The sequence below is a fragment of the Schistocerca serialis genome, chromosome 12 (assembly GCF_023864345.2).
Source record: "Schistocerca serialis cubense isolate TAMUIC-IGC-003099 chromosome 12, iqSchSeri2.2, whole genome shotgun sequence".
In the NCBI taxonomy this organism is placed as follows: Eukaryota; Metazoa; Arthropoda; class Insecta; order Orthoptera; family Acrididae; genus Schistocerca; species Schistocerca serialis.
The window spans coordinates 112,873,422-112,894,993 of NC_064649.1; the positions used below are offsets into that span (position 1 = coordinate 112,873,422).

Sequence of the window (21,572 nt, forward strand, 5' to 3'; positions counted from 1 at the left end):
AAAAGCTTATTAGACCTCTGCCGAATTTTTCCCTATGTTTCTCGTTATGCGAGAAAATATATACTCATCCCTAGTCTTGGAATATGTCAATATACACGCTCATGGCTGGAGCAGCGTGCATGTTGTAATGCCCTCTCAGTTCTCTCAAGAACAATTAACTAACTGGGTGGTTTGTTTCTCCGCTGTTGGAGCTAATTCCTATCCGGACGTCGGCAACTGTGAACGCAGTGTTCACACAAATTTCTCCTCTGCGTCGTGCAGAGCGTTATGCGCCCCGTTCTGCACTTGATGCTTAGTCAGAGTCCTCGAAAATTTCCGTCTTGTCTTTCTCGTAGCCGAACTGTCTCCCCACCTGGGTTCTTTCATTCTCCATGTCACGGATTTTTTCTACCGATAGGGTTCGAGCCACCTGGTCGGTCGGTCGTTGACTCTCGCCTTGGGACGCGCCCTAAGTGCTTTCCGTGGTACCCCCTCTGGTGTGGCCTTCTCCTCTCCTCACAATTGCATCCAAATCATAACGATTTTTTCTCGCTGATTGTCTCACCTTCTGCTCGTAGACATACTTCACATGACTGGTGTGTTAATACCGTCGATTGAGTGTCATCCCTTTTGCATTACACACTTACAGGCAAATTTGCTCATTACCGCCAAATTGAGACATTGTAATTATGTCAGAGACAGCAAAGGACTTAGAACAGCAGTTGAATGGAATAGATAGTGTCTTGAAAGGAGGATATAAGATGAACATCAACAAAAGCAAAACGAGAATAATGGAATGTAGTCGAATCAAGTCGGGTGATGCTGAGCGAATTAGATTAGGAAATGAGACACTTAAAGTAGTAAAGGAGTTTTGCTATTTCGGAAGCAAAATAACTGATGATGGTCGAAGTAGAGAGGATATAAAATGTAGACTGGCAATGACAAGGAAAGTGTTTGTGAAGAAGAAAATTTTGTTAACATCGAGTATAGATTTAAGTGTCAGGAAGTCGTTTCTGAAAGTATTTGTATGGAGTGTAGCCATGTATGGAAGTGAAACATGGACGATAAGTACTTTAGACAAGAAGAGAATAGAAGCTTTCGAAATGTGGTGCTACAGAATAATGCTGAAGATTAGAGGGATAGATCATACAACTAATTAGGAGGTATTGAATAGGATTGGGGAGAAGAGAAGTTTGTGGCACAACTTGACTAGGAGAAGGGATCGGTTGGTAGGACATGCTCTGAGGCATTAAGGGATCACCAGTTTAGTATTGGAGGGCAGCGTGGAGGGTAAAAATCGTAGAGGGAGACCAAGAGATGAATACACTAATCAGATTCAGAAGGATGTAGGTTGCAGTAGGTACTGGGAGATGAGGAAGCTTGCACAGGGTAGAGTAGCATGGAGAGCTGCATCAAACCGGTCTCAGGACTGAAGACCACAACAACAACAACGCCAAATTAAGTTAGGTGTCAAATTCACCTTCCCGTTACGATATATAAAGCTCTTATGTAAGGTGCGAAATTGACCTTCATTTATTCTGTCACCTTACAAATTATTCAAAGCTTTCTTTCTCAACAAGATCTACCAACTTACAGTAATAGTCCATAAACATGTGAGAGCATTTCCAAAGTTTCTAAAAGCTTTTCAGGCTACTAGAAGAAAGCTTATAGGTCTGCAGTAACGTGATTCGGAATCTTTCCTGGTTTTGCTATTATTAATCTGACTGTGACCGACTGACGGTACAGGGGGGAACCAACCAACGACCTTCACTGACATAGATCGCTAATGTCGTGCGAAATTTTGAAGCCCCTCTGTAGGAACATTTCAAACAAAACCTCCAGGCAAAGGCTACTAAATTAAGAGGAACTTAGATTTTATGTATCTTTGGATTCATAAATACCGTTCACAGATCACTTTCACAAACGAATAAGAGTTACAGTGTGTAAACTGTATTTTGACTGTTCTGAATTGGTGAAAGTCAGGTGACGGCAGTCACTTGTTCCGGGCTGCTGGTAACATTAGGTAGCTGAAGCACTGTCTGAAGAAGCCATTGTTGTATGCTATCTTACTCTTTACTGCTTCACTGATCTGAGTCTTTTTTCCTTGTCATTACTGTACGGAATTGCTAGAGTTAGTACCTTAATTAAGCATGTCAATACATAAGACCATTTTAATACTGTTTACCGAGGGCGCCCGTACGAATGTTTGAAGGGAGGGGGAGCAACACCGAGGAATATGGGATAATGTTAATGTTTTGGAAGACAAATGGTGACTTTTTATTGGTCATAATAAATTTAAACTTTTTATATGTGTAAATAACGCTATGTAATTTTTTGTTGAGCCACTTGTCGTGATACTGACATTTAAAGCATATTTAATTCACAGGAAGAAAGATCGGAAAGGACTGAAACATGTTGTGGTTGTGGTCTTCAGTCCTGAGACTGGTTTGATGCAGCTCTCCATGCTACTCTATCCTGTGCAAGCTTCTTCATCTCTCAGTACCTACTGCAGCCTACATCCTTCTGAGTCTGCTTAGCGTATTCATCTCTTGGTCTCCCTCTAGCTGACTTGGGAGGATACACAGCGTAATATTTTCATCAGGACTTTTCTTATGAAGAATAGACTATAGTCCGTTTGTTGTGCCATCTCCGTCTTTCGAAGTGAGAGAAAGATGGCTCTGATCACTATGGGACTTAAATTCTGAGGTCATCAGTCCCCTAGAACGTAGAACTACTTAAACCTAACTAACCTAAGGACATCAAAAACATCCATTCCCGAGGCAGGATTGGAACCTGCGACCGTACCCGTCGTGCGGTTCCACTATGTAGCGCCTAGAACCGCTCGGCCACGCCGGCCGGCGAGAGAAAGATTTTTATGTCTGATTGAACTGAAGTGTACTGGAGCTGAATCTGTCCTTACAGAAACAGATAGTGAACTACATAAACGAAAACTCTGTTATGGCTAATTGGTAACGTATTCATTCGAAGATGTTGGTAATTTCAGTTGTTCCATCATTGGGGCAGGCACTCGGCTATCAGAGGAAGAGGAGCACAAGTTGCCATACGTTCACTGCAGACTTCACGTTTTTTCAACTGTTGCCACCAACCGTAGGAATAAACAGCTTTTAATAAAACGCACATTACAAATTGTTAAGGACAGGTATAAATTTTTTTATGCTTCTATTAACGAGACAATTGAGGAGAAGAGGAGTTTGTGGCACAACTTGACAAGAAGAAGGGAGCGCTTGGTAGGACATGTTCTGAGCATCAAGAGATCACAAATGTAGCATTGGAGGGCAGCGTGGAGGGTAAAAATCGTAGATGGAGACCAAGAGATGAATAAACTAAGCAGATTCAGAAGGATGTAGGTTGCAGTAAGTACTGGGAGATGAAGAAGCTTACACAGGATAGAGTAGCATGGAGAGCTGCATCAAACCAGTCTCAGGACGGAAGACCGCAACAACAACAACAACGAGACAATGTATTGCATGAAATTCAGTGTGCTTTAGAACAAGCTACTTTGAAAGAACCCCGCCGGCCAGTGTGGCCGAGTGGTTCTAGGCGCTTCAGTGTGGAACCGCGCGACCGCTACGGTCGCAGGTTCGAATCCTGCCTCGGGCATGGATGTGTGTGATGTCCTTAGGTTAGTTAGGTTTAAGTAGCTGTTAGTTCTGGGGGACTGATGACCTCAGATGTTCGAGTCCCATAGTGCTCAGAGCCATTTGAACCATTTGAAAGAATCCCAAGCTGTTGACATTCACTGCTTGAGTACCCACCGCCCAATTCATCCTATACTCGCTTGCTACAAGTCCATTACAGTGACCACCTACTTTAACAGCTTGTTTTTTCGTCTTTGAAAAGGATTACATCACTGATTCTACGTATCAGGGATCCGACAGTTTGTTGGTAGATTTGAAGAAGTATGAGGCATTACATGTCTACGCACGTCTCACGTAATTCGCGTATATAACTGGCTGCAGAATTGCATAGGCTGTGATGCCTCCCGATAGCGATCCAGACGGCCTCCAAAGGATTCACGAGAATCATTCAGTAATTAAAAAGACAAACTGGTCTGGAGAAAAAAGCGTTTATTTTTACAAAACAATACTTTTTCTACTTTTCAACTTAATCTCCTTGAACATTCATGCACTTGTTCCAACTCGCTACAAGCTTTTTTATTCCGGCTGCAAAGAACTCTTTATCTTAATGTATGAACCAATTTCCCGCCAAGCATTTTTGCGTCTTTGTTGTCCTGGAACCTCTTTCCACATAATGCCTCCTTCAGTGCACCAGACAAATGGGAATCACTAGGTGCTACATCAGGACTGTAAGGGGGATGAGGCAGTATTTCCCAGCCCTTTTTGTCTATGTTTCATGGGTTAGTTGAGCAATACGAGGACGTGCGTTGTCTTGCTGGAGAATCGCACCTCTCCTCTGAGATCCACGACGTCTCTCTCTCATGCTTGGCTTCACCTTGTTTTAAAAACAAATCCGAGTAGTATTGGCTGTTCATTGTAGGCTGCTCTTCGAGATAATCACAAAAAAACTGGACCGTCAGCATCCAAAAACCCTGTCAACATGGCTTTTCCTGCTGATGCTTGGGTTTTGAATTTTTTCTTGACAGATGAGTTGGTGTGCTTCCACTCCATGCTTTGTCTTTTTGATTCTGGCGCATAACAGTGAACTCAAGTTTCATCACAAGTTAAAATTTTGTCGAGGAAGTGCTCACCTTCTCTTTCATAACGTTCCTTTAGCTCTGTGCACACTCTCAACCTTGTTTCCTTGTGTAGCCGCGTCATCTCCTTTGGGACCCATCTTGCACATGTTTTGCGGTACTTCTGCTTGTTACAGAAAATGTTATAAACTGTACCAGAAATAACTTGATCCTTATCAACTATCATTTCCACAGTCACATAGTGGTCGGCACGAATAGTGTCATAATTTCGACTTTCAAGTGAGGGAGTTGAAACTGCAACTGGTCGGCCAGAACGGTGTTCGTCAGTCACTGAGTCGCGACCGTTCTCGAACTGCTCTACCCACTTGTAAACATTTGCACGATTCATACAACCTTCACCATAAACTTTAGACATTCTACACTATACAGAGGGATCCAAAAAAATGTATCCACTGTTTAAAAGTCCATAACTTGCAAACTAATTGACGGAGTTGTCTCATTTTTGGTGAAAGTGTAGCTTAAAGTCCAACTTAAAGATATGGTCACCATTAACATCCACCGAGCGGGGTGTCGCAGTGGTTAGCACACTGGACTTGCATTCGGGAGGATGACGGTTCAATCTCGTCTCCAGCCATCCTGATTTAGGTTTTCCGTGATTTCCCTAAATCGTTTCAGGCAAACGCCGGGATGGTTCCTTTGAAAGGGCTCGGCCGATTTCCTTCCCCATCCTTCCCCAACCCGAGCTTGCGCTCCGTCTCTAATGACCTAGTTGTCGACGGGACGTTAAAACCACTAACCTAACCTAACCATTAACATCAACATACAAGAGATGCCGCCCAACTGCAGCACGAACTTCTGACTGCGTGTTCAGTTGGATATTTGCACATAAATGTACGATGGATTCTCGAAGTTCATCCAATGTGCGTGGCTTTTGTCGATAAACGACGTCCTTTAGTGTTCCCCACAGGTAAAAGTCCAGAGGAGTTAGGTCTGGGGAACGTGGTGGATACTCCACAGCACCTCTACGGCCTGTCCATCTTCCTGGTAGATTTTGATCGACATACGCCTTAACACAATTTTGGTAGTGGGCTGGGGCACCGTCTTGTTGAAAGTAAACTCTTCCGTCTCCATACAAGTCTCGGATGACCGGTAAAATGGATTTCTGAAGCTTCTGAAGGTACACCTCACCGGTAACTGTGCCGTCAAAGAAGAATGGCCCAATCAAGCCCCGATAAGACAAACAACACCACACATTTACTCCTGGCTAATATACGGCTTTGTCTACATGGACGTTCGGATCTTCGGCCGCCCAGTAGATGCAGTTGTGGTGATTTACTGTACCACTGAGTTTGAACTGTGCCTCATCAGACCACATAATCGTCTCTGCAAACTCTTCATCGTTGTGCACTATGTTAGTAAACCACTCGCAGTAGTCCATTCTACGATCTGGGTCGTCCTCGTTCATTGCGTGTAGCAATCGTGGGATGTAGCACTTCCACTTTGCTGTCTTCAAAATTCGCCGAACGCTTGAACGACTCACTCCAGTTTCACGGGCACACTGTCTCCAGACTTCTGTGTTGAACGAGTGAATTGTTGTAACACACGACGGGAGTTAGCTGGAGTTGTTACTGTTACAGCTCGTCCAGATCGTTGATTGTGTACATCTTTAACACAGCCTTCGGCTGCTACGAATCGTTAAACGTGTCGGTGGTTCTGTTTGATACTCCCGATCGCCAATCTTTTCGTACTTAAAACACCACTTCAAAACTGACTTCCTTTCATCGAATGTAAGCCTTGCGCCAGCCATGTTTACTCGAGAAACTAGGTGGAACTAAGAACAAAACACTGACTATCTGGCGACTGTCATCTGACAAAACAAAACAACGCAATACAATGCTTGTGTGGCGATTGCCGGAACTACAAACTATTACCAACCAAAGATGAGACAGCTCCGTCAGTTTGTGGATACATTTTCTAGAACCCCTCTCTATATTCACTGGTTTCTAGCCTTCAGCAAGTAAAAAACGAATAACATAACGTTGTTCAACTAATGTGGACGTTTCAAGCGGATTCGCCATTTTAAAATGCATTTTTGAGGTTATAAAGAAAACGATGTTGATACATCAGCTGGTCAGGTCTCATTTCAGTGATGCCAACTTAAAACCCATAAAAGTACCGAACTTTCCCTACTAACAGTTTTTCCCAAGGCCAATTTGTCTCTTTAATTATCGGTTCAAATGGCTCTGAGCACTATGGGACTTAACTGGTTCAATGGCTGTGTGCGCCGCCATATTGGCGGGTGACCTTGAGCGGGACTTAGCCGTACCACGAGGCCGCCGCCGGATCGCGCTATAGTTCTAACTAAGCGCGATCCGCAGCGAAAAATAACTTCTGGCGCCGCCATGACAGTTTTTGCGAGCGCTACTTCCTGCCACGCCTAGTCTTATCAGTTGTGGCTTCCGCTAGGCAGGCAGCTGCATGCTCATTTGACTCGAGGCAGCCGCACAAAGCACACAACTATGCCGTACAGAAGGAGGAGATATACAAGAAGATCAAGAATGCCTGTCTACAAGACTGTCGACACTTTTACTATGACTCCTAATAATGTTGCACAAGAAGAACTGCTTACTGGTCCTATAACTTTTGTAGGAGCTTAAATTAATTTCTCTTGTACTACAACTGATGAGACTGATGACCTCGCTTTTTGGTCTCCTCCCCCAAACAAGCAAGTGAACATGAGGTCAGCTTCGCCGTTTTCGAGATACCCTTTGTGTGTGAAATCTTATGGGACTTAACTGCTAAGGCCATCAGTCCCTATGGGACTTCACTGCTGAGGTCATCAGTCCCCTAGAACATAGAACTACGTAAACCTAACTAACCTAGGGACATAACACACATCCATGCCCGAGGCAGGGACTTAACTACTGAGGTCATCAGTCCCCTAGAACTTAGAACTACTTAAACCTAACCAACCTAAGGACATCACACACATCCATGCGCGAGGCAGGATTCGAACCTGCGACCGTAACGGTCGCGCGGTTCCAGGCTGTAGCGCCTAGAACCGCTCGGCCACCCCGGCTGGACTTTAATTATTGAATGACTCTCACACATCAAGCGAATTTGAACGCTGAGACATCAACGTGAGTTGAGGATAATGCTTCTCAAACCACTGTAGCACGGTTGTGGCTCTGAGGCTCGGACGATTATACTGCTGAAAGATGGCTTCGCCGTCAGGGCAGAGCATGAAGGGATGAAGGCGGCGTGTCTTCGATTACTACCATGGGTCCCATACGAGCGCAGGAGAATGTCTCACACAGCATGATACTGCTCCCACCAGCCTGTGTCCGTGGCGAGCTGCGCGTTTCGGGCCGCCGTTCCCCTCGATGACTGCTTTTGTGGAGACGACCAGCGACCTAGTGCAGCAATACTGTGATTCAGCCGAAGAGCCGACTCGTTTCCATTTATTGACGGTCGAACCCCGATTGTCCCGTGCCCTGTGCAGTCGTAACTGACGATGTCGTTGGGTCAACATGTGAATATGTAGGGGTGGTCTGCTGCGGAGCTGCCTGTTCAACAGTGTAGGATTAACTATGTGCTCCAAAACACTTATGCTCCACAAGCATTGTGTTCTTTCGGCAGACATTCCAAAGATCACCATCTATCCTACAGTAGGGAGCAGTCAAGCCTCCGAACCCCAAGTTCTCTGAAGAGTCGTCGACGTCCAACCATTTAGCGCCTGGTGGTACTTTCACTGTCCTTCTACCTCTTTCTGTAGATGCTCACGACAGTAGCACGTGGAAATTCGACCAGCTTCGCCGTTTTTGAGACACTTGTTCACAGGCTCTGCGTAAAAATAATCTGTCCCTTGTCGAAGGTGCGATTGTTAATAGATTTCCCCATTTGTAGGCCATACCTTCGCTAGGGTGATCCCCCATCCGTGTCTCCAATTACTCTATTGGTCGATGCTGGTGAGAGAATTTGGATTTTTTTCGTGGATTTTTATTTAATTGAGGAGTTTAATTGTCGATTATTTCTTCAAGAATCTGACCACCGAGCGAGGTGGAGCAGTGGTTAGGACACTGAGCTCGCATTTGGAAGGACGACGCTTCAGTCCCGCGTCCAGCCATTGTGATTTGGTTTCTCTGCGATTCCCCTAAATCGCTCCAGGCAAATTCCGGGATGGTTCCTTCTAAACGGCAGAGCCAACTTCCTTCCCCGTTCTTCGCTAATCCGATGAGACCGATGACCTCGCTTTTTGGTCTCCTCCCCCAAACAAGCAAGTGAACATCAGATCAGCTTCGCCGTTTTCGAGATACCCATTCATAGGCTCTGTGTAATAGTAAACTGCCTTTGTTAAAGTAGCTTATCTCAATGGATTTCCCCATTTGCAGCCCACATCTTGGCTAGGGTTATACCACGCCTGTGTCTGCTCCGCTTACATACTTTTGTTACCATGTCACGTGCTCCCACGTGCTCCCACCGGTGGTGTCCAACGTCACGGTGGGCAGTGGTCGTAATGTCTTTGGCTCATCAGTGTGTAGGTACACAAGGGCGGTGCGAATCTGGATTGACGAATCTTGTCAGAAACGATGAGTTGCAGTTTCATTGTAGGTTTAGCGATTTTGGACAATACATTGTATGCTGTCTCAAGCTTCATAAAAGTTTGTTTGCCTGGCCATTCTCCACAGCAAGCATATATATACTTGTTTTCTAAATAAAACTGCCTTTTCCTGCTGCTGGTTACTTTATTTCTCCCATACACGATTCGCCTTCTCCTGCTATAAGGTATCGTCATTAGGATCTATAACGGTACAGTATTGTTAGTTATAGATTATCAAACAGTTCACTTCACTTTTTTTTTTTTTTTTTTTTTTTTTTTGTAAAGAAAGTAATTACTTACGAAATGCTGATCTGCGATTCCTCACACCTCGTCTGGAGGTCGCGCTATCACTTTTATCACTGCCATCACATCTTTAGGTTCTCGCCTTCCATACGCTGTTCACCATCTTTCTCACTCTCTTTTGTGGTGGACTGTTGTTCTTTTGTCACTCGATACAACTATTTCTTCGTACACTGCTTTTCACAGCGTAAATCTTGCGACTCCATTATTTCTTTCATCTTCTTTGGTATGTTTACCTATTTCTTGCCAATCTAACGAAGTATATGTCCCTTACTAACTTCTATTTATGATGTTTATACCGTGTGGGTGTATGAGTGAGACAGATAGGGGGCTAGAGACCTTTTTTGTGGGGGTGGCGTGGCGGGTGTACTAGCTGATAGCGAGTGGCTGAAAACTTTAGCGACAGCTGGTTTGACTTTTGGTTTCGATATTCTGTGGAGGGGTTCATGGATGAGAGAGTGTAAAGATGTTGGGTTATATTATTATTAAACTGGACAGTATTATTGTATTAATACCTTTTGCGAACATTATTCTTTTATTTCATCTATTACTGTAAATAATGAATTGCTTGGCATGTGTACTTGGTCATTCAACAGGACTTTCCCCTCTGCTTTGGTTTTATGTACGTTTTATGTATGTTGTATCCAGGTGTCACTGGATGTGGGTATGCAGGGATATGTGGTCAGCTCACCGCTCCCCCATCCGTTTTCAGTTTTCGTGACTGGAGCCGCTACATCTCTGTCAAGTAGCTCCTCAATTGGCTTCAATAGTGCTCTGTAGACCCGGACAGTCACCCATCCAAGTGTTAGCCAAGTCCGACTGCTCTTCACTTCGGTGACTGACGGGCGTCAGTGTTACAACTGAGCCAAGGCTGTTGGCACTGGACACAATGGCAATGTCTTGGAGCAAGCATCTGGAGTGCCCCAAAGTCGAGTGACCACATAAAACAAACTTTATAAGAAACGCATGTGGGGCTGAGATTCACAGGGAGGGTTTTAAAGAAATGTAGCTCATCTGCTAATGAATCGGCTTGGAACATAGTCGCTCCACCAGTGCAAGAGTACTGCCCATCAGTCTGGGGTCTTTAGACAATGCCCTCGCAGCAGTGGTGTTGTGTACATAGTTTTGTGTAGTCAGTGCGTACACAACTTTCCCACTAGAGCGCGCCCCGCTAAGCACAACAGCGCAGGCGCAGCGCTCGTCTGTCTCCGCGCTACGAGATGGCGTTGCCTTAGAGACGGACCAACTTCTGCTTCCGCTGCTCCGTGTATTAATATGTAACTTATCCAATGAGATTGCTGCTAACATAGAACCTTTTCTCCTTGCGGATCACACTCGCGCAGTGATACATGAATGTGCGAGGCATTGTAACGAGTATACAGACCTCCGATTAGCCAGTCTGCATTTGTCTGCACCAGTCCGTACAACTTCTACATTAGTCTGCATTAGTCTGTAGTCAAGTTTCAGTCTGCACCTAATAAGATTATCATATTCTTGTACATAGCCATGAAGAGAAATGTATAGACACTTTGTCAAGTATCAGATATATGTGAGGAATACGATTGACGTACCAAGACCAAAGGAACTTCACATTGTCAATTGTAAGCACCATCCAGAATCAAGTTACGTAATGTCTATGCTTTTTTTTATTTTAATAAATGTGTGTGAAAATTAATCAGGTTCTGTTTAAAGTTGGTCACCATCAATCTGCTACCCTATGCGTGCAAGTGGCATTTCTATCGTCTGACCTAACGGCTGAAGATAAACACGCCACGATAAGACCACGAGACATATTGCTGACACTCGCCTACCTCGTCAGAGCGACAAGTCAAATAATCTGATGGTGTGTGTACCGAAGGTCTTGCAGTATGCACACCACAAGTGGTAACACCAGTTCCCGTCAGATAACCGAAGTTAAGCGCTGTCGAGCTTGCCTGGCACTTGGATGGGTGACCATGCGGTCTGCCGTGCTCTGTTGGCAAGCGGGGTGCACTCAGCCCTTGGGAGGCAAAGTGAGAAGCTTCTTGACTGAGAAGTAGCGGCTCCGGTATCGTAAACTGACATACGGCAGGGAGAGCGGTGTGCTGACCACATGCCCCTCCATATCCGCATCCAGTGACGCCTGTGGACTGAACATGACACGGCGTCCGGTTGGTACCGTTCGGCCTTCCACGATCTGTTCGGACAGAGTTTAGTTTTAGTTCTGGGGCCACTACTCTGTAGGATTAACAGAAGAGACAGAGAAGATCTTGACGGGATGGCTACTATGTGCGAGAGCATTAGGGAGATGCTCAACAAATCGCACTAGCATACGTTACGAGAGAGCCGTTTTGCATCACAGAGGACGTTGCTGTTGGAATACTGAGAGCGTACTTTCAAAGAAAAATTGGGCAACAACACAGCCTGCCTAACAGGCTACAGCACCCAGGAGGGGTGGAGGAAAGAGAATGAAACTTCACGCGTTGACACAATAAAAATAATTAGCTGCAATAAAGTAATATATTTAATATTTTACACAAACAGGCTTGTTTCGGCTAAATTGCTGTTATCATGTGACACCTAGTTGGAAGTGACGACTGTTATGTTTGCGTAAGCAGAAGAAACTAACGATCAAAGTCCGAAAACAATTTATTGGACTGTTCAATTAACCAAAACAAATTCTCCAAGTATAACACCAACACAAAATATAGATCCATCTTCGAATCACAACTACATACAAGAATAATGTATAAGCACTCTGTCTTCAGGCCACAAGTGGCCCATAGGGACCAACCGACCGCCGTGTCATCCTCAGGGAGGATGCGGATAGGAGGGGCGTGTGGTCAGCACACCGCTCTCCCGGTCGGTATGATGGTTTTCTTTGACCGGAGCCGCTACTATTCGGTCGAGTAGCTCCTCAATTGGCATCACTAGGCTGAGTGCACCCAGAAAAATAGCAACAGCACATGTCGGCTGGATGGTCACCCATCCAAGTGCCGGCCACGCCCGACAGCGCTTAACTTCGGTGATCGCACGGGAACCGGTGTATCCACTGCGGCAAGGCCGTTGCCAAGAATAATATTAAAACAACAGAAATAATTTCCTGCTAGTCTCCGCCAGACACTTCTCCGATATACCAAGACTAATCCAGAGATCAGCGAGAGGATCCAAGTCAGGCTGCTGGGGCAGCAGCTATCCACGTCTGCTGGCGGTCTATGAACTGCCGATGTGCGTTTTTTTTTTTCTTTATTGTAATTTTGACACCTATACGAACAACAGGTAGGCTGGCAGCAGCATTCTACGCCGCTCTTCAGCCTTAGAGTAGACAATGAGAAAAAACAGAAAGAATACTCATAACTGACATAATGGCGGGTAAAAAACAGTATTTCGAATACAAAACATGGAGCCGTTCACACTCGACGATAATACACGTGACAAACTGTTGACACGGCGCACAAACACTGATGGCACATGTGAATGATGGAGCGTAACGGTGATCACTGAACACAATACACGACGGCACACACTAGAAACGGATGGCAATGATCTCTGGCGCGCGAGTGTCCACGTAACATGTGCGAGTCCGGGGATCTGCCAAGAGGGAAGAAGGGTGGGGGGGAGGGAGAGGGGAGAGCAAAGATGCCAATGGCAGAGGAGAGGGGAGGAGGAGTGGAGGGACAGGGGTAGGGGAAGCCCAGGGGAGGAGTGGGGAGAAAGGGTGGAGGGAAGGGGGAGAGAAGGGAGAGAGGGTGCCCAAAGGAACAAGCACAGGAAGAGGGACGGAGGATCAAAGTTGGTAGGAGGGGTAGATGGAAGGGAGGAGGGCATCATCTGGGAGGGGGTGCTGGCGGAAGCCACCTTGGGAGAGGGTAAGGAGGGTGGAGAGATGGAGAGCAAGTGGGACATGGAAGTACAGGCGCGGCAGCGGACGGGGGCGGGTGAGGATGGGAGAGACCAGCAGGTGAGGAGGATAGAGTTTGTGGGAGGTGTAGAGGATCCGTATCTGTTCGAGGAAAAGGAGGAGGTGGGGGAAGGGAATTAGGTCGTACAGGATCCGCGTGGGGGAGGGGAGACGGATGCGATAGGCGAGGTGAAGAGCATGGCGTTCAAGGATCTGAAGGGATTTGTAAAAGGTAGGGGGAGCGGAGGTCCTGGCCAGGTGGGCGTAGCAAAGGATAGGGCGAATCCGGAAAGGAGTTTGAGGAGACAGAGGTGGGAGCGTGCCTTGGCTTGGATCGTCTGAAGGTGGGGGGGTCCAGGAGAGGCGACGGTCGAGCGTGACACTAAGGTACTTAAGGGTGGGGGTGAGGGCGATAGGATGGCCATAGATGGTGATGTAGAAACAGAGGAGGCGGAAGGAAGGGGTGGTTTTGCCTACTATGATCACCTGGGTTTTGGCACCAAGCTGTGAACTGGTCAAGATGGGATTGGAGAAGGTGTTGGGAGCGCTGCAGAGTGGGGGCAGGGGCAAGCAAGGCAGTGTCATCGGCGTACTGGAGAAGGTGAATGGGGGGTGAAGGCGGCGGCACGTCCGCCGCATACAAGAGGTACAGAAGAGGGGAGAGGACGGAACCCTAGAGCACACCGGCGGAGGGGAAAAAGGTGTGAGAGGAAGCCGAGGAGCCGATGTGCGGCCGAGCGCCGGCCTTTATAGCGCTTCGGCGGATGAGTACCTCGGAACTATTTTCCGTCACGTGGTTTGACGTGTGAAATAGTTCCAGGATCTGCAGCGACCTTTCCTTATGTTTATGTGGGCTGGTAGTGGCCCCTGGTGTCCGCTGGTGTCTTTGCAGTGGTGTTGTTGTTGTTGCTGCTGTTGTGGCCGTTCAACAATATCGCCTGTCGGTTGTGTAGTGCTTCGGTGTGCCTGCGAGCGGGCAACCCGCGGCTGCAGGCTGTAAGTTTGGTTGCTGATACTCTAGGCGCCGTGATGTCTGGTGGAGAAGGCCGCAGCGTCGACCACAGTAAATTTTTTCCGTCAAGTCGCCGTAGCTATCATACTTTTTGTACTTAAAGTAGGTAAGAAAGTACGTTATTGACAGATTTTTTTTTACATTTGAATATTCTGACAATTTTTTGCTGTCAAAACACTGACCTGCCAAAATATCAGCAAAAAAGTATTTTTATGTCTTGTAACTACAAAAACATTGAGCTTACTGCGACTTGACAGAACAGGTCACTACCAACTAGCTTTTAGTTGATAATGACAATTAAGCCACCGTATAAAATATTAAACATGTTCCCTTATTGCAATTAGTTTTGGAACTTTCATTTTCGTTACGTATTATACCACCGACGCACCTTAGCAAAAGATGTGGCAACCCGAGAAAATTCCGGTCGTATGTAAAATCGCTAGCCAGCTCTAAGGCTTTCATAGAGTACTTTGTTGATCGCGCGGGTGTGTCAGTTGAAGATAGGGAAATGAAACGAAGTTTTAGACCAACGTTCAAGAAGTCCTTCACGCAGGAGAAGCGTACAAACATACCGTAATTTGATCATCGGACAGAGTGCAGTCTGGGCGTCATAGGAATAAGCATACCTGGGGTAGGAGAGCAACTTAAAGATTTGGAAACAAATAAATCACCGGGTCCGGATGGAAACCCAGTTCTATTCTACAAAGAGTACTCTGTGTCATTGGCCCCTTACCTCGCTTGCATTTACCGTGAATCTCTCGCCAGCACAAAGTCCCAAGCGACTGGAAAATAGCCAGGTGACTCCAGTATCTGTTGTTGTTGTGGTCTTCAGTGCAGAGACTGGTTTGATGCAGCTCTCCATGCTACTCTATGCATTGCAGGCTTCTTCATCTCCCACTGCCTATTGCAACCTACATCCTTCTGAATCTGCTTAGTGTATTCATCTCCTGGTCTTCCTCTACTATTTTTACGCTCCACGCTGCCCTCCAGTGCTAAATTGGTGATCCCTTGATGCCTCAGAATACGTCCTACCAACCGATCCCCTCTTCTAGTCAGGTTGTGATACAAATTTCTCTTCTCCCCAATTCTATTCAATACCTCCTCATCAGTTACATGATCTACCCATGTAATCTTCAGCATTCTTCTACAGCACCACATTTCGAAAGCTTCTATTCTCTTCCTGTCCAAACTATTTATCGTCCACGTTTCACTTCCATACATGACTACACTCCATACAAATACCTTCAGAAACGACTTCCTGACACTTAAATCTATACTCGATGTTCACAAATTTCTCTTCTTCAGAAACGCTTTCCATGGCATTGCCCATTTTATATCCTCTCTACTTCGACCATCATCAGTTATTTTGCTCCCCAAATAGTAAAACTCATTTACTTCTTTAAGCGTCTAAGTTCCTAATCTAATTCCTTCAGTATCACCCGATTTAATTCGATTACATTCCATTATCCTCGTTTTGCTTTTGTTGATGTTCATCTTATATCCTCCTTCCAAGATACTGCCCATGCCGTTCAGCTGCTGTTCCAGGTCTTTGCTGTCTCTGACAGAATTACAATGTCATCGGCGAACCTCAAAGTTTTTATTTCTTCTCCATGGATTTTAATTCCTACACAGAATTTCCATTACTGTTTGCTCAATATACAGATTAAATAACATTGGAGATAGGCTACAACCCTGTCTCTCTCCCTTCCCAAGCACTGCTTCCCTTTCATGGCCCTCAACTCTTACAACTGCCATCTGGTTTTTGTACAAATTGTAAATAGCCTTTCGCTCTCTGTATTTTACCCCTGCCATTTTCAGGATTTGATAGAGAGTACTCCAGGCAACATTGTCAGAAGCTTTCTCTAAGTCTACAAATGCTAGAAACGTAGGTTTGCCTTTCCTTAATGTATTTTCCAAGATAAGTGGTAGGGTCAATATTGCCTCACGTGTTGCAATATTTCTACGGATTCCAAACTGACCTTACCCGAGGCTGGCTTCTACCAGTTTTTCCATTTGCCTGTAAAGAATTCGTGTTAGTGACTGCAGTACATAAGAAAGGTAAAAGAACGGACCTGCAAAATTAGAGACCAACACCCTAAATCTGTATGCTGCAGAATCCTTGAACACATTATCAGTTCGAATATAATAAACTTTCTTCAGACCGAGGAACTTATGTGCACGAATCAGTGTTGAGGTTGGCAGGAGAGCCAACACCGTTTTACTAAAGATGGCCGAAATGCACGCGTTTTAGCTCACGCAGGCTGGAGTGAGGTCTGGAACATGACAAGGAAATTATAATTTAGAAAAACGGACGTAGCTGGTGGAATACTTTAATCTATTAATCCATTAATGATAAACGTCGCTCTTGACGGTACATGATTCACAATATCAATTGAATATGGCGCCTTGCTAGGTCGTAGCAAATGACGCAGCTGAAGGCTATGCTAAACTATCGTCTCGGCAAATGAGACCGTAGTTTGTCAGTTGACCATCGCTAGCAAAGTCGGTTGTACAACTGGGGCGAGTGCTAGGAAGTCTCTCTAGACCTGCCGTGTGGCGGCGCTCGGTCTGCAATCACTGATAGTGGCGACACGCGGGTCCGACGTATACTAACGGACCGCGGCGGATTTAAAGGCTCCCACCTAGCAAATGTGGTGTCTGGCGGTGACACCACAATCAGCATGGTTTTAGAAATCATAGCTCGTTCGAAACTCAGCTTGCCCTTTTCTCATGTGATGTACTGAGAACTATGGGTGAAGGTTAACTCGCAGATTCCATACTTCTAGATTCCTGGAAATCATTCCTCATTAACCAGGGTACGAGCACATGGAATAATTTCACAGGTATTGGAGTAGCTCGAAGACTTCTTAAGTAATAGAACCCAGTATGATTCAAATGGTTCTAAACACTATGGGACTTAACATCTGAGGTCATCAGTCCCCTAGAATTTAGAACTGTTTAAACGTAACTAACCGAAGGACATCACACACATCCATGCCCAAGGCAGGATTCGGACCTGCGACCGTAGCAGCCGCGTGGTTCCGGACTAAAGCGCCTAGAACCGCTCGACAACAGTGGCCGGCTGAACCCAGTATGATACCGTCGAACACGAGTGTTCATCGTAGACAATGGAGTGCCGCAGGGTTGTGTGATAGGACCGTTGTTGTTCTCAGTATGCGGGTGATTTGGCGGAGATCGTAGGCAGTAGTCTGGGGTTGTTTGCCGATGATGCCGTTGTGTACTGTAAGTTGAGTGACTGTACGAAGGTACAACACGACTTAGGCAAAATATCCAATTTGTGTGATGAAAGGCAGCTAATCCTAAACGTGGAAAAATGAATGCCATTGAACATTTATGGGACATAATGGAGAGATTTTAACAAGATAATAAGTTGCCGTCTCTTCCTCTACGAACAGATGATGAATGCAGCTAGCCGCTAACTTTGTGTAATGTCTTGTCTATATAGATGTGTATCTGTTGCCTTTAAGACTCTTTCACCTTCACACATAAATCTATACAGTAATGTAAGGGCCTCCCGTGTCTTGGCTGATCCGTGATAAGACAGGCGAAAAGTTAGACTAATGGAGGATTATTAGTATTATCTCTATTTTCATTCGCTCTCTCTCTTTCTCTCCTTTATCTATGTACAGTTTTTATTATAGTATTTCATTACGTGAAATCAGCCAAATAGGATCTTTGGTGGAGTCCTTCGTCTTGGTAATCAGCGGCTGGCTTGCTGTAAGAGAGCTTTACATTTATTATTACTGTTAAACACTGTATTCAGTCGGGAGAATCAATCGTGTGGACAATTTGTTCCTTTTACGGAAGATTGCGAATTCCAGATGTGTACGAAGCCTTTTTGGACGATTTAACACAGACTCAGTGATTGCAGGCTCTCTTCGACACAGCTGAAACTTCCCCACTAATTACAGGGCCAACGTGATCATCAAATGGTTCAGAAAAAAACTCATTCTTTCATTCACTCCGGAACAAAAAGTCACAAACCTTATTTATGAAGGAAATTGTGTATTAAATCCATCTCCATTACATGTCCAGATCTCCGGTGATTCCACGTCTTAATTATTTTCCGTTTACACTCTCTTTCTATTCAAACAAACCGCTAGTGGCACAAAAGTTAATTCGCTCGATTTAGCGAGAAGAAAATCAGAATATGTATCTCTCAGAAATACGTTAATCCCTCAATCCCTACTCCAGAAGCTGTCCTAGTTCCCACTCTAACAACGATGGAGAATGCATATATGCATCTCTGTTATTTCAAAGAATAAACGCGCTAGAAAATACTTTGGCGTCGTCTAGCTGTCGCCGCATATGTTACGAGAAGATCAGATCAGATACTTTTCCAAAGTGAATGAATGTGGATGGTTTGATTGACAATGATTAATTGGTGCGTGGTAGAGAGTATTTTCTGTGGGGACGTTACAAGGTCATTTCGTGCACAAAATCCTGCACCGTCAACAGTTTCGTAATTGTGGACGGCTATAGAGGCAGCATGGGACTGTATTCCTGCAAAGGACTTCAGACGACTTGAGTGCATGCCATGCCGAGTTGCTCCGGAGCAAAAGAAGGTCCGACACGGTATTACGAGTTACCTCAGGGTATAGTCAATGCTAGAGCCCTAATTTAGAGCTAAATGCTGAGTTTTGGTGATTGTTAAGAGCGTAAGCAGTGCATGCGATACCGGTTCGCGAATACGTTGACGATTTTCTCTGATGATTAGCGGTGGACTGGTTGCGACGTAGGCTGTCGGAGGCAGCTGCCTGCTGGTGAGCACGGTCGTGGTCGTGGTGATGGTCCCAGGTGGCTGCGTGGTGATGGGTTGGAAGGCGGGTCTGAGGAAGACGGGGTGCCCGTTGTGCATCGCGACCACCGCCGGCTGCGGGGGTGGCGGTGGGGCCGGCTTCTCCCTACAGCAGCAGCAGCAACAGCAGCACCAGCAGCCAGGTTCGCCCATCTCTCACCTGAAAATGCCGCGATGACAGAAACGTTTCACACTGCGTGCAAAGGTACATGGCACAAGAATTGCACACTGAGCAACATAGACATTTCCTAAGTTATCGATTTAAGAGTTACTTACTGTTCCCCATTTTCCATGAGTGGCCAATTAGTCACTCTGCAGCGATTGTTTTGCGTAATTTTGTTATCTTTAAAATGGTGGAGTAGTTTGCTATTTGAGGTTCCAGTTAATCTATGGACAGGTAACGGGTCCAGTAGCAAGAATAGCCTAAAACATAATACACTACTGGCCATTACAATTGCTACACCACGAAGATGTTGTGTTACAGACACGAAATTTAACCGACAGGAAGAAGATGCTGTGATATGCAAATGGTTAGCTTTACAGAGCATTCAAACAAGGTTGGCGCCGATGGCAACTCCTGCAACGTGCTGACGTGAGGAAAGTTTCCAACTGATTTCTCATACACGAACAACAGTTGCCGGCGTTTCCTGGTGAAACGTTGTTGTGCTGCCTCGTGTAAGGAGGAGAAATGCGTACCATCACGTTTCCGAATTTGATAAAGGTCGGATTGTAGCCTATCGCGATTGCGGTTTAGTGTATCGCGACATTGCGACTCGCGTTGAGATCCAGTGACTGTTAGCAGAATATGGAATCGGTGGGTACAGGAGGGTAATACGGAACGCCGTGCTGGATCCCAACGGCCTCGTATCACTAGCAGGCGAGATGACAGGCATCTTATCCGCATGGCTGTAACGGATCGTGCAGCCACGTCTCGATCCCTGAGTCAACAGATGGGGACGCAAGACAACAACTATCTGCACGAACAGTTCGACGAACTTGGGTGCACGAATGGCAAAACGTCATTTTTTCGGATGAATCCAGGTTCTGTTTACAGCATCGTGATGGTCGCATCCGTGTTTGGGGACATCGCGGTGATCGCACATTGGAAGCGTGTATTCGTCATCGCCATACTGGCGTATCACCCGGCGTGATGGTATGGGGTGCCATTGGTTACACGTCTCGGTTACCTCTTGTTGGTATTGACGGCACTTTGAACAGTGGACGTTAAATTTCAGATGTGTTACGACCCGTGGCTCCACCCTTCATTCGATCCCTGCGAAACCCTATATTTCAGCAGGATAATGCACGACTGCATGTTGCAGGTCCTGTACGGGCCTTTCTGGATATAGGAAATGTTCTACTGCAGCCCTGGCCAACACATTCTCGAGATGTCTCACCACCTGAAAACGCCTGGTCTATGGTGGCCGACCAACTGGCTCGTCACAGTACTCCAGTCACTACTGTGGATGAACTTGGGTATCGAGTTGAAGCTGCATGGGCAGCTGTACCTGTAAACACCATCAAGCTCTGTTTGACTCAATGCCCAGGTGTATCAAGGCCGTTATTACGGCCAGAGGTGGTTGTTCTGCGTACTGATTTCTCATATCTATGCACCCAAACTGCGTGAAACTGTAATAACATGTCAGTTCTAGCATAATGTATTTGTCCAATGAATACCCGTTTATCATCTGCATTTCTTCTTGGTGTAGCAATTTTAATGGCCAGTAGTGTAATAAACTGCCGGAAAGAAAAATTAGTACACCGTTCTAGAGGTGTTCAGTTAAGTTAAGATTTAATGTTGCAAGAGTGCATACGGAGTATGTGAAATGATTATATTTAGAGCTCAATAGTGTAGCGGTTTTATGGTATCAGGTATCGATTCATATTGAAACATCCAATTAGTATGTGGTGTAGCCTTCACAGGCGGCGTTGACTTCGGCATTCAGTCCGTCGTACAGATGGCGAATACTGATCTGGGATCCGTCATGCCGCGTTTGCTCAACCATTTCACGTAGTTCTCTACGAGCTGTTGGTTGACGAGTCGCACGGTTCACTTCCGGTCCCAACATATAGCACACACGCTTGATTGGAGACAAGTCCAGAGATCGTGCTGACCAGGGAACATGCTGCACGTCTTGTAGAGTACATTCAGTTTCACAGGCAGTGTGTGGGCGAGCATTTTCATGTTGCAACAACACATAATCTTCCTGTTACAGCAAAAGAATGGGCCTGACAACATTCTGGATGTACTGAGAAGTGGTTAGCATCCCCTCATGAAACACCAAAAGTGAACGAGGGTTGTAGCTC

At 45.7% G+C, this 21,572-nt stretch overlaps 1 protein-coding gene and 1 pseudogene across 1 annotated transcript in view; both read right to left on the reverse strand.

Moving 5' to 3' along the window:
• Window positions 1-19,277, reverse strand: part of LOC126427977 (uncharacterized) — a 65,722-nt gene extending 46,445 nt beyond the window's left edge. Inside the window, exon 1 of the mRNA XM_050089863.1 lies at window positions 19,146-19,277. The gene's annotated coding sequence lies outside the window, so the exon portion shown is untranslated. The remainder of the gene's footprint in view (window positions 1-19,145) is intronic.
• Window positions 12,488-12,604, reverse strand: LOC126428627 (5S ribosomal RNA; annotated as a pseudogene).
• Window positions 19,278-21,572: the final 2,295 nt, after the last annotated feature.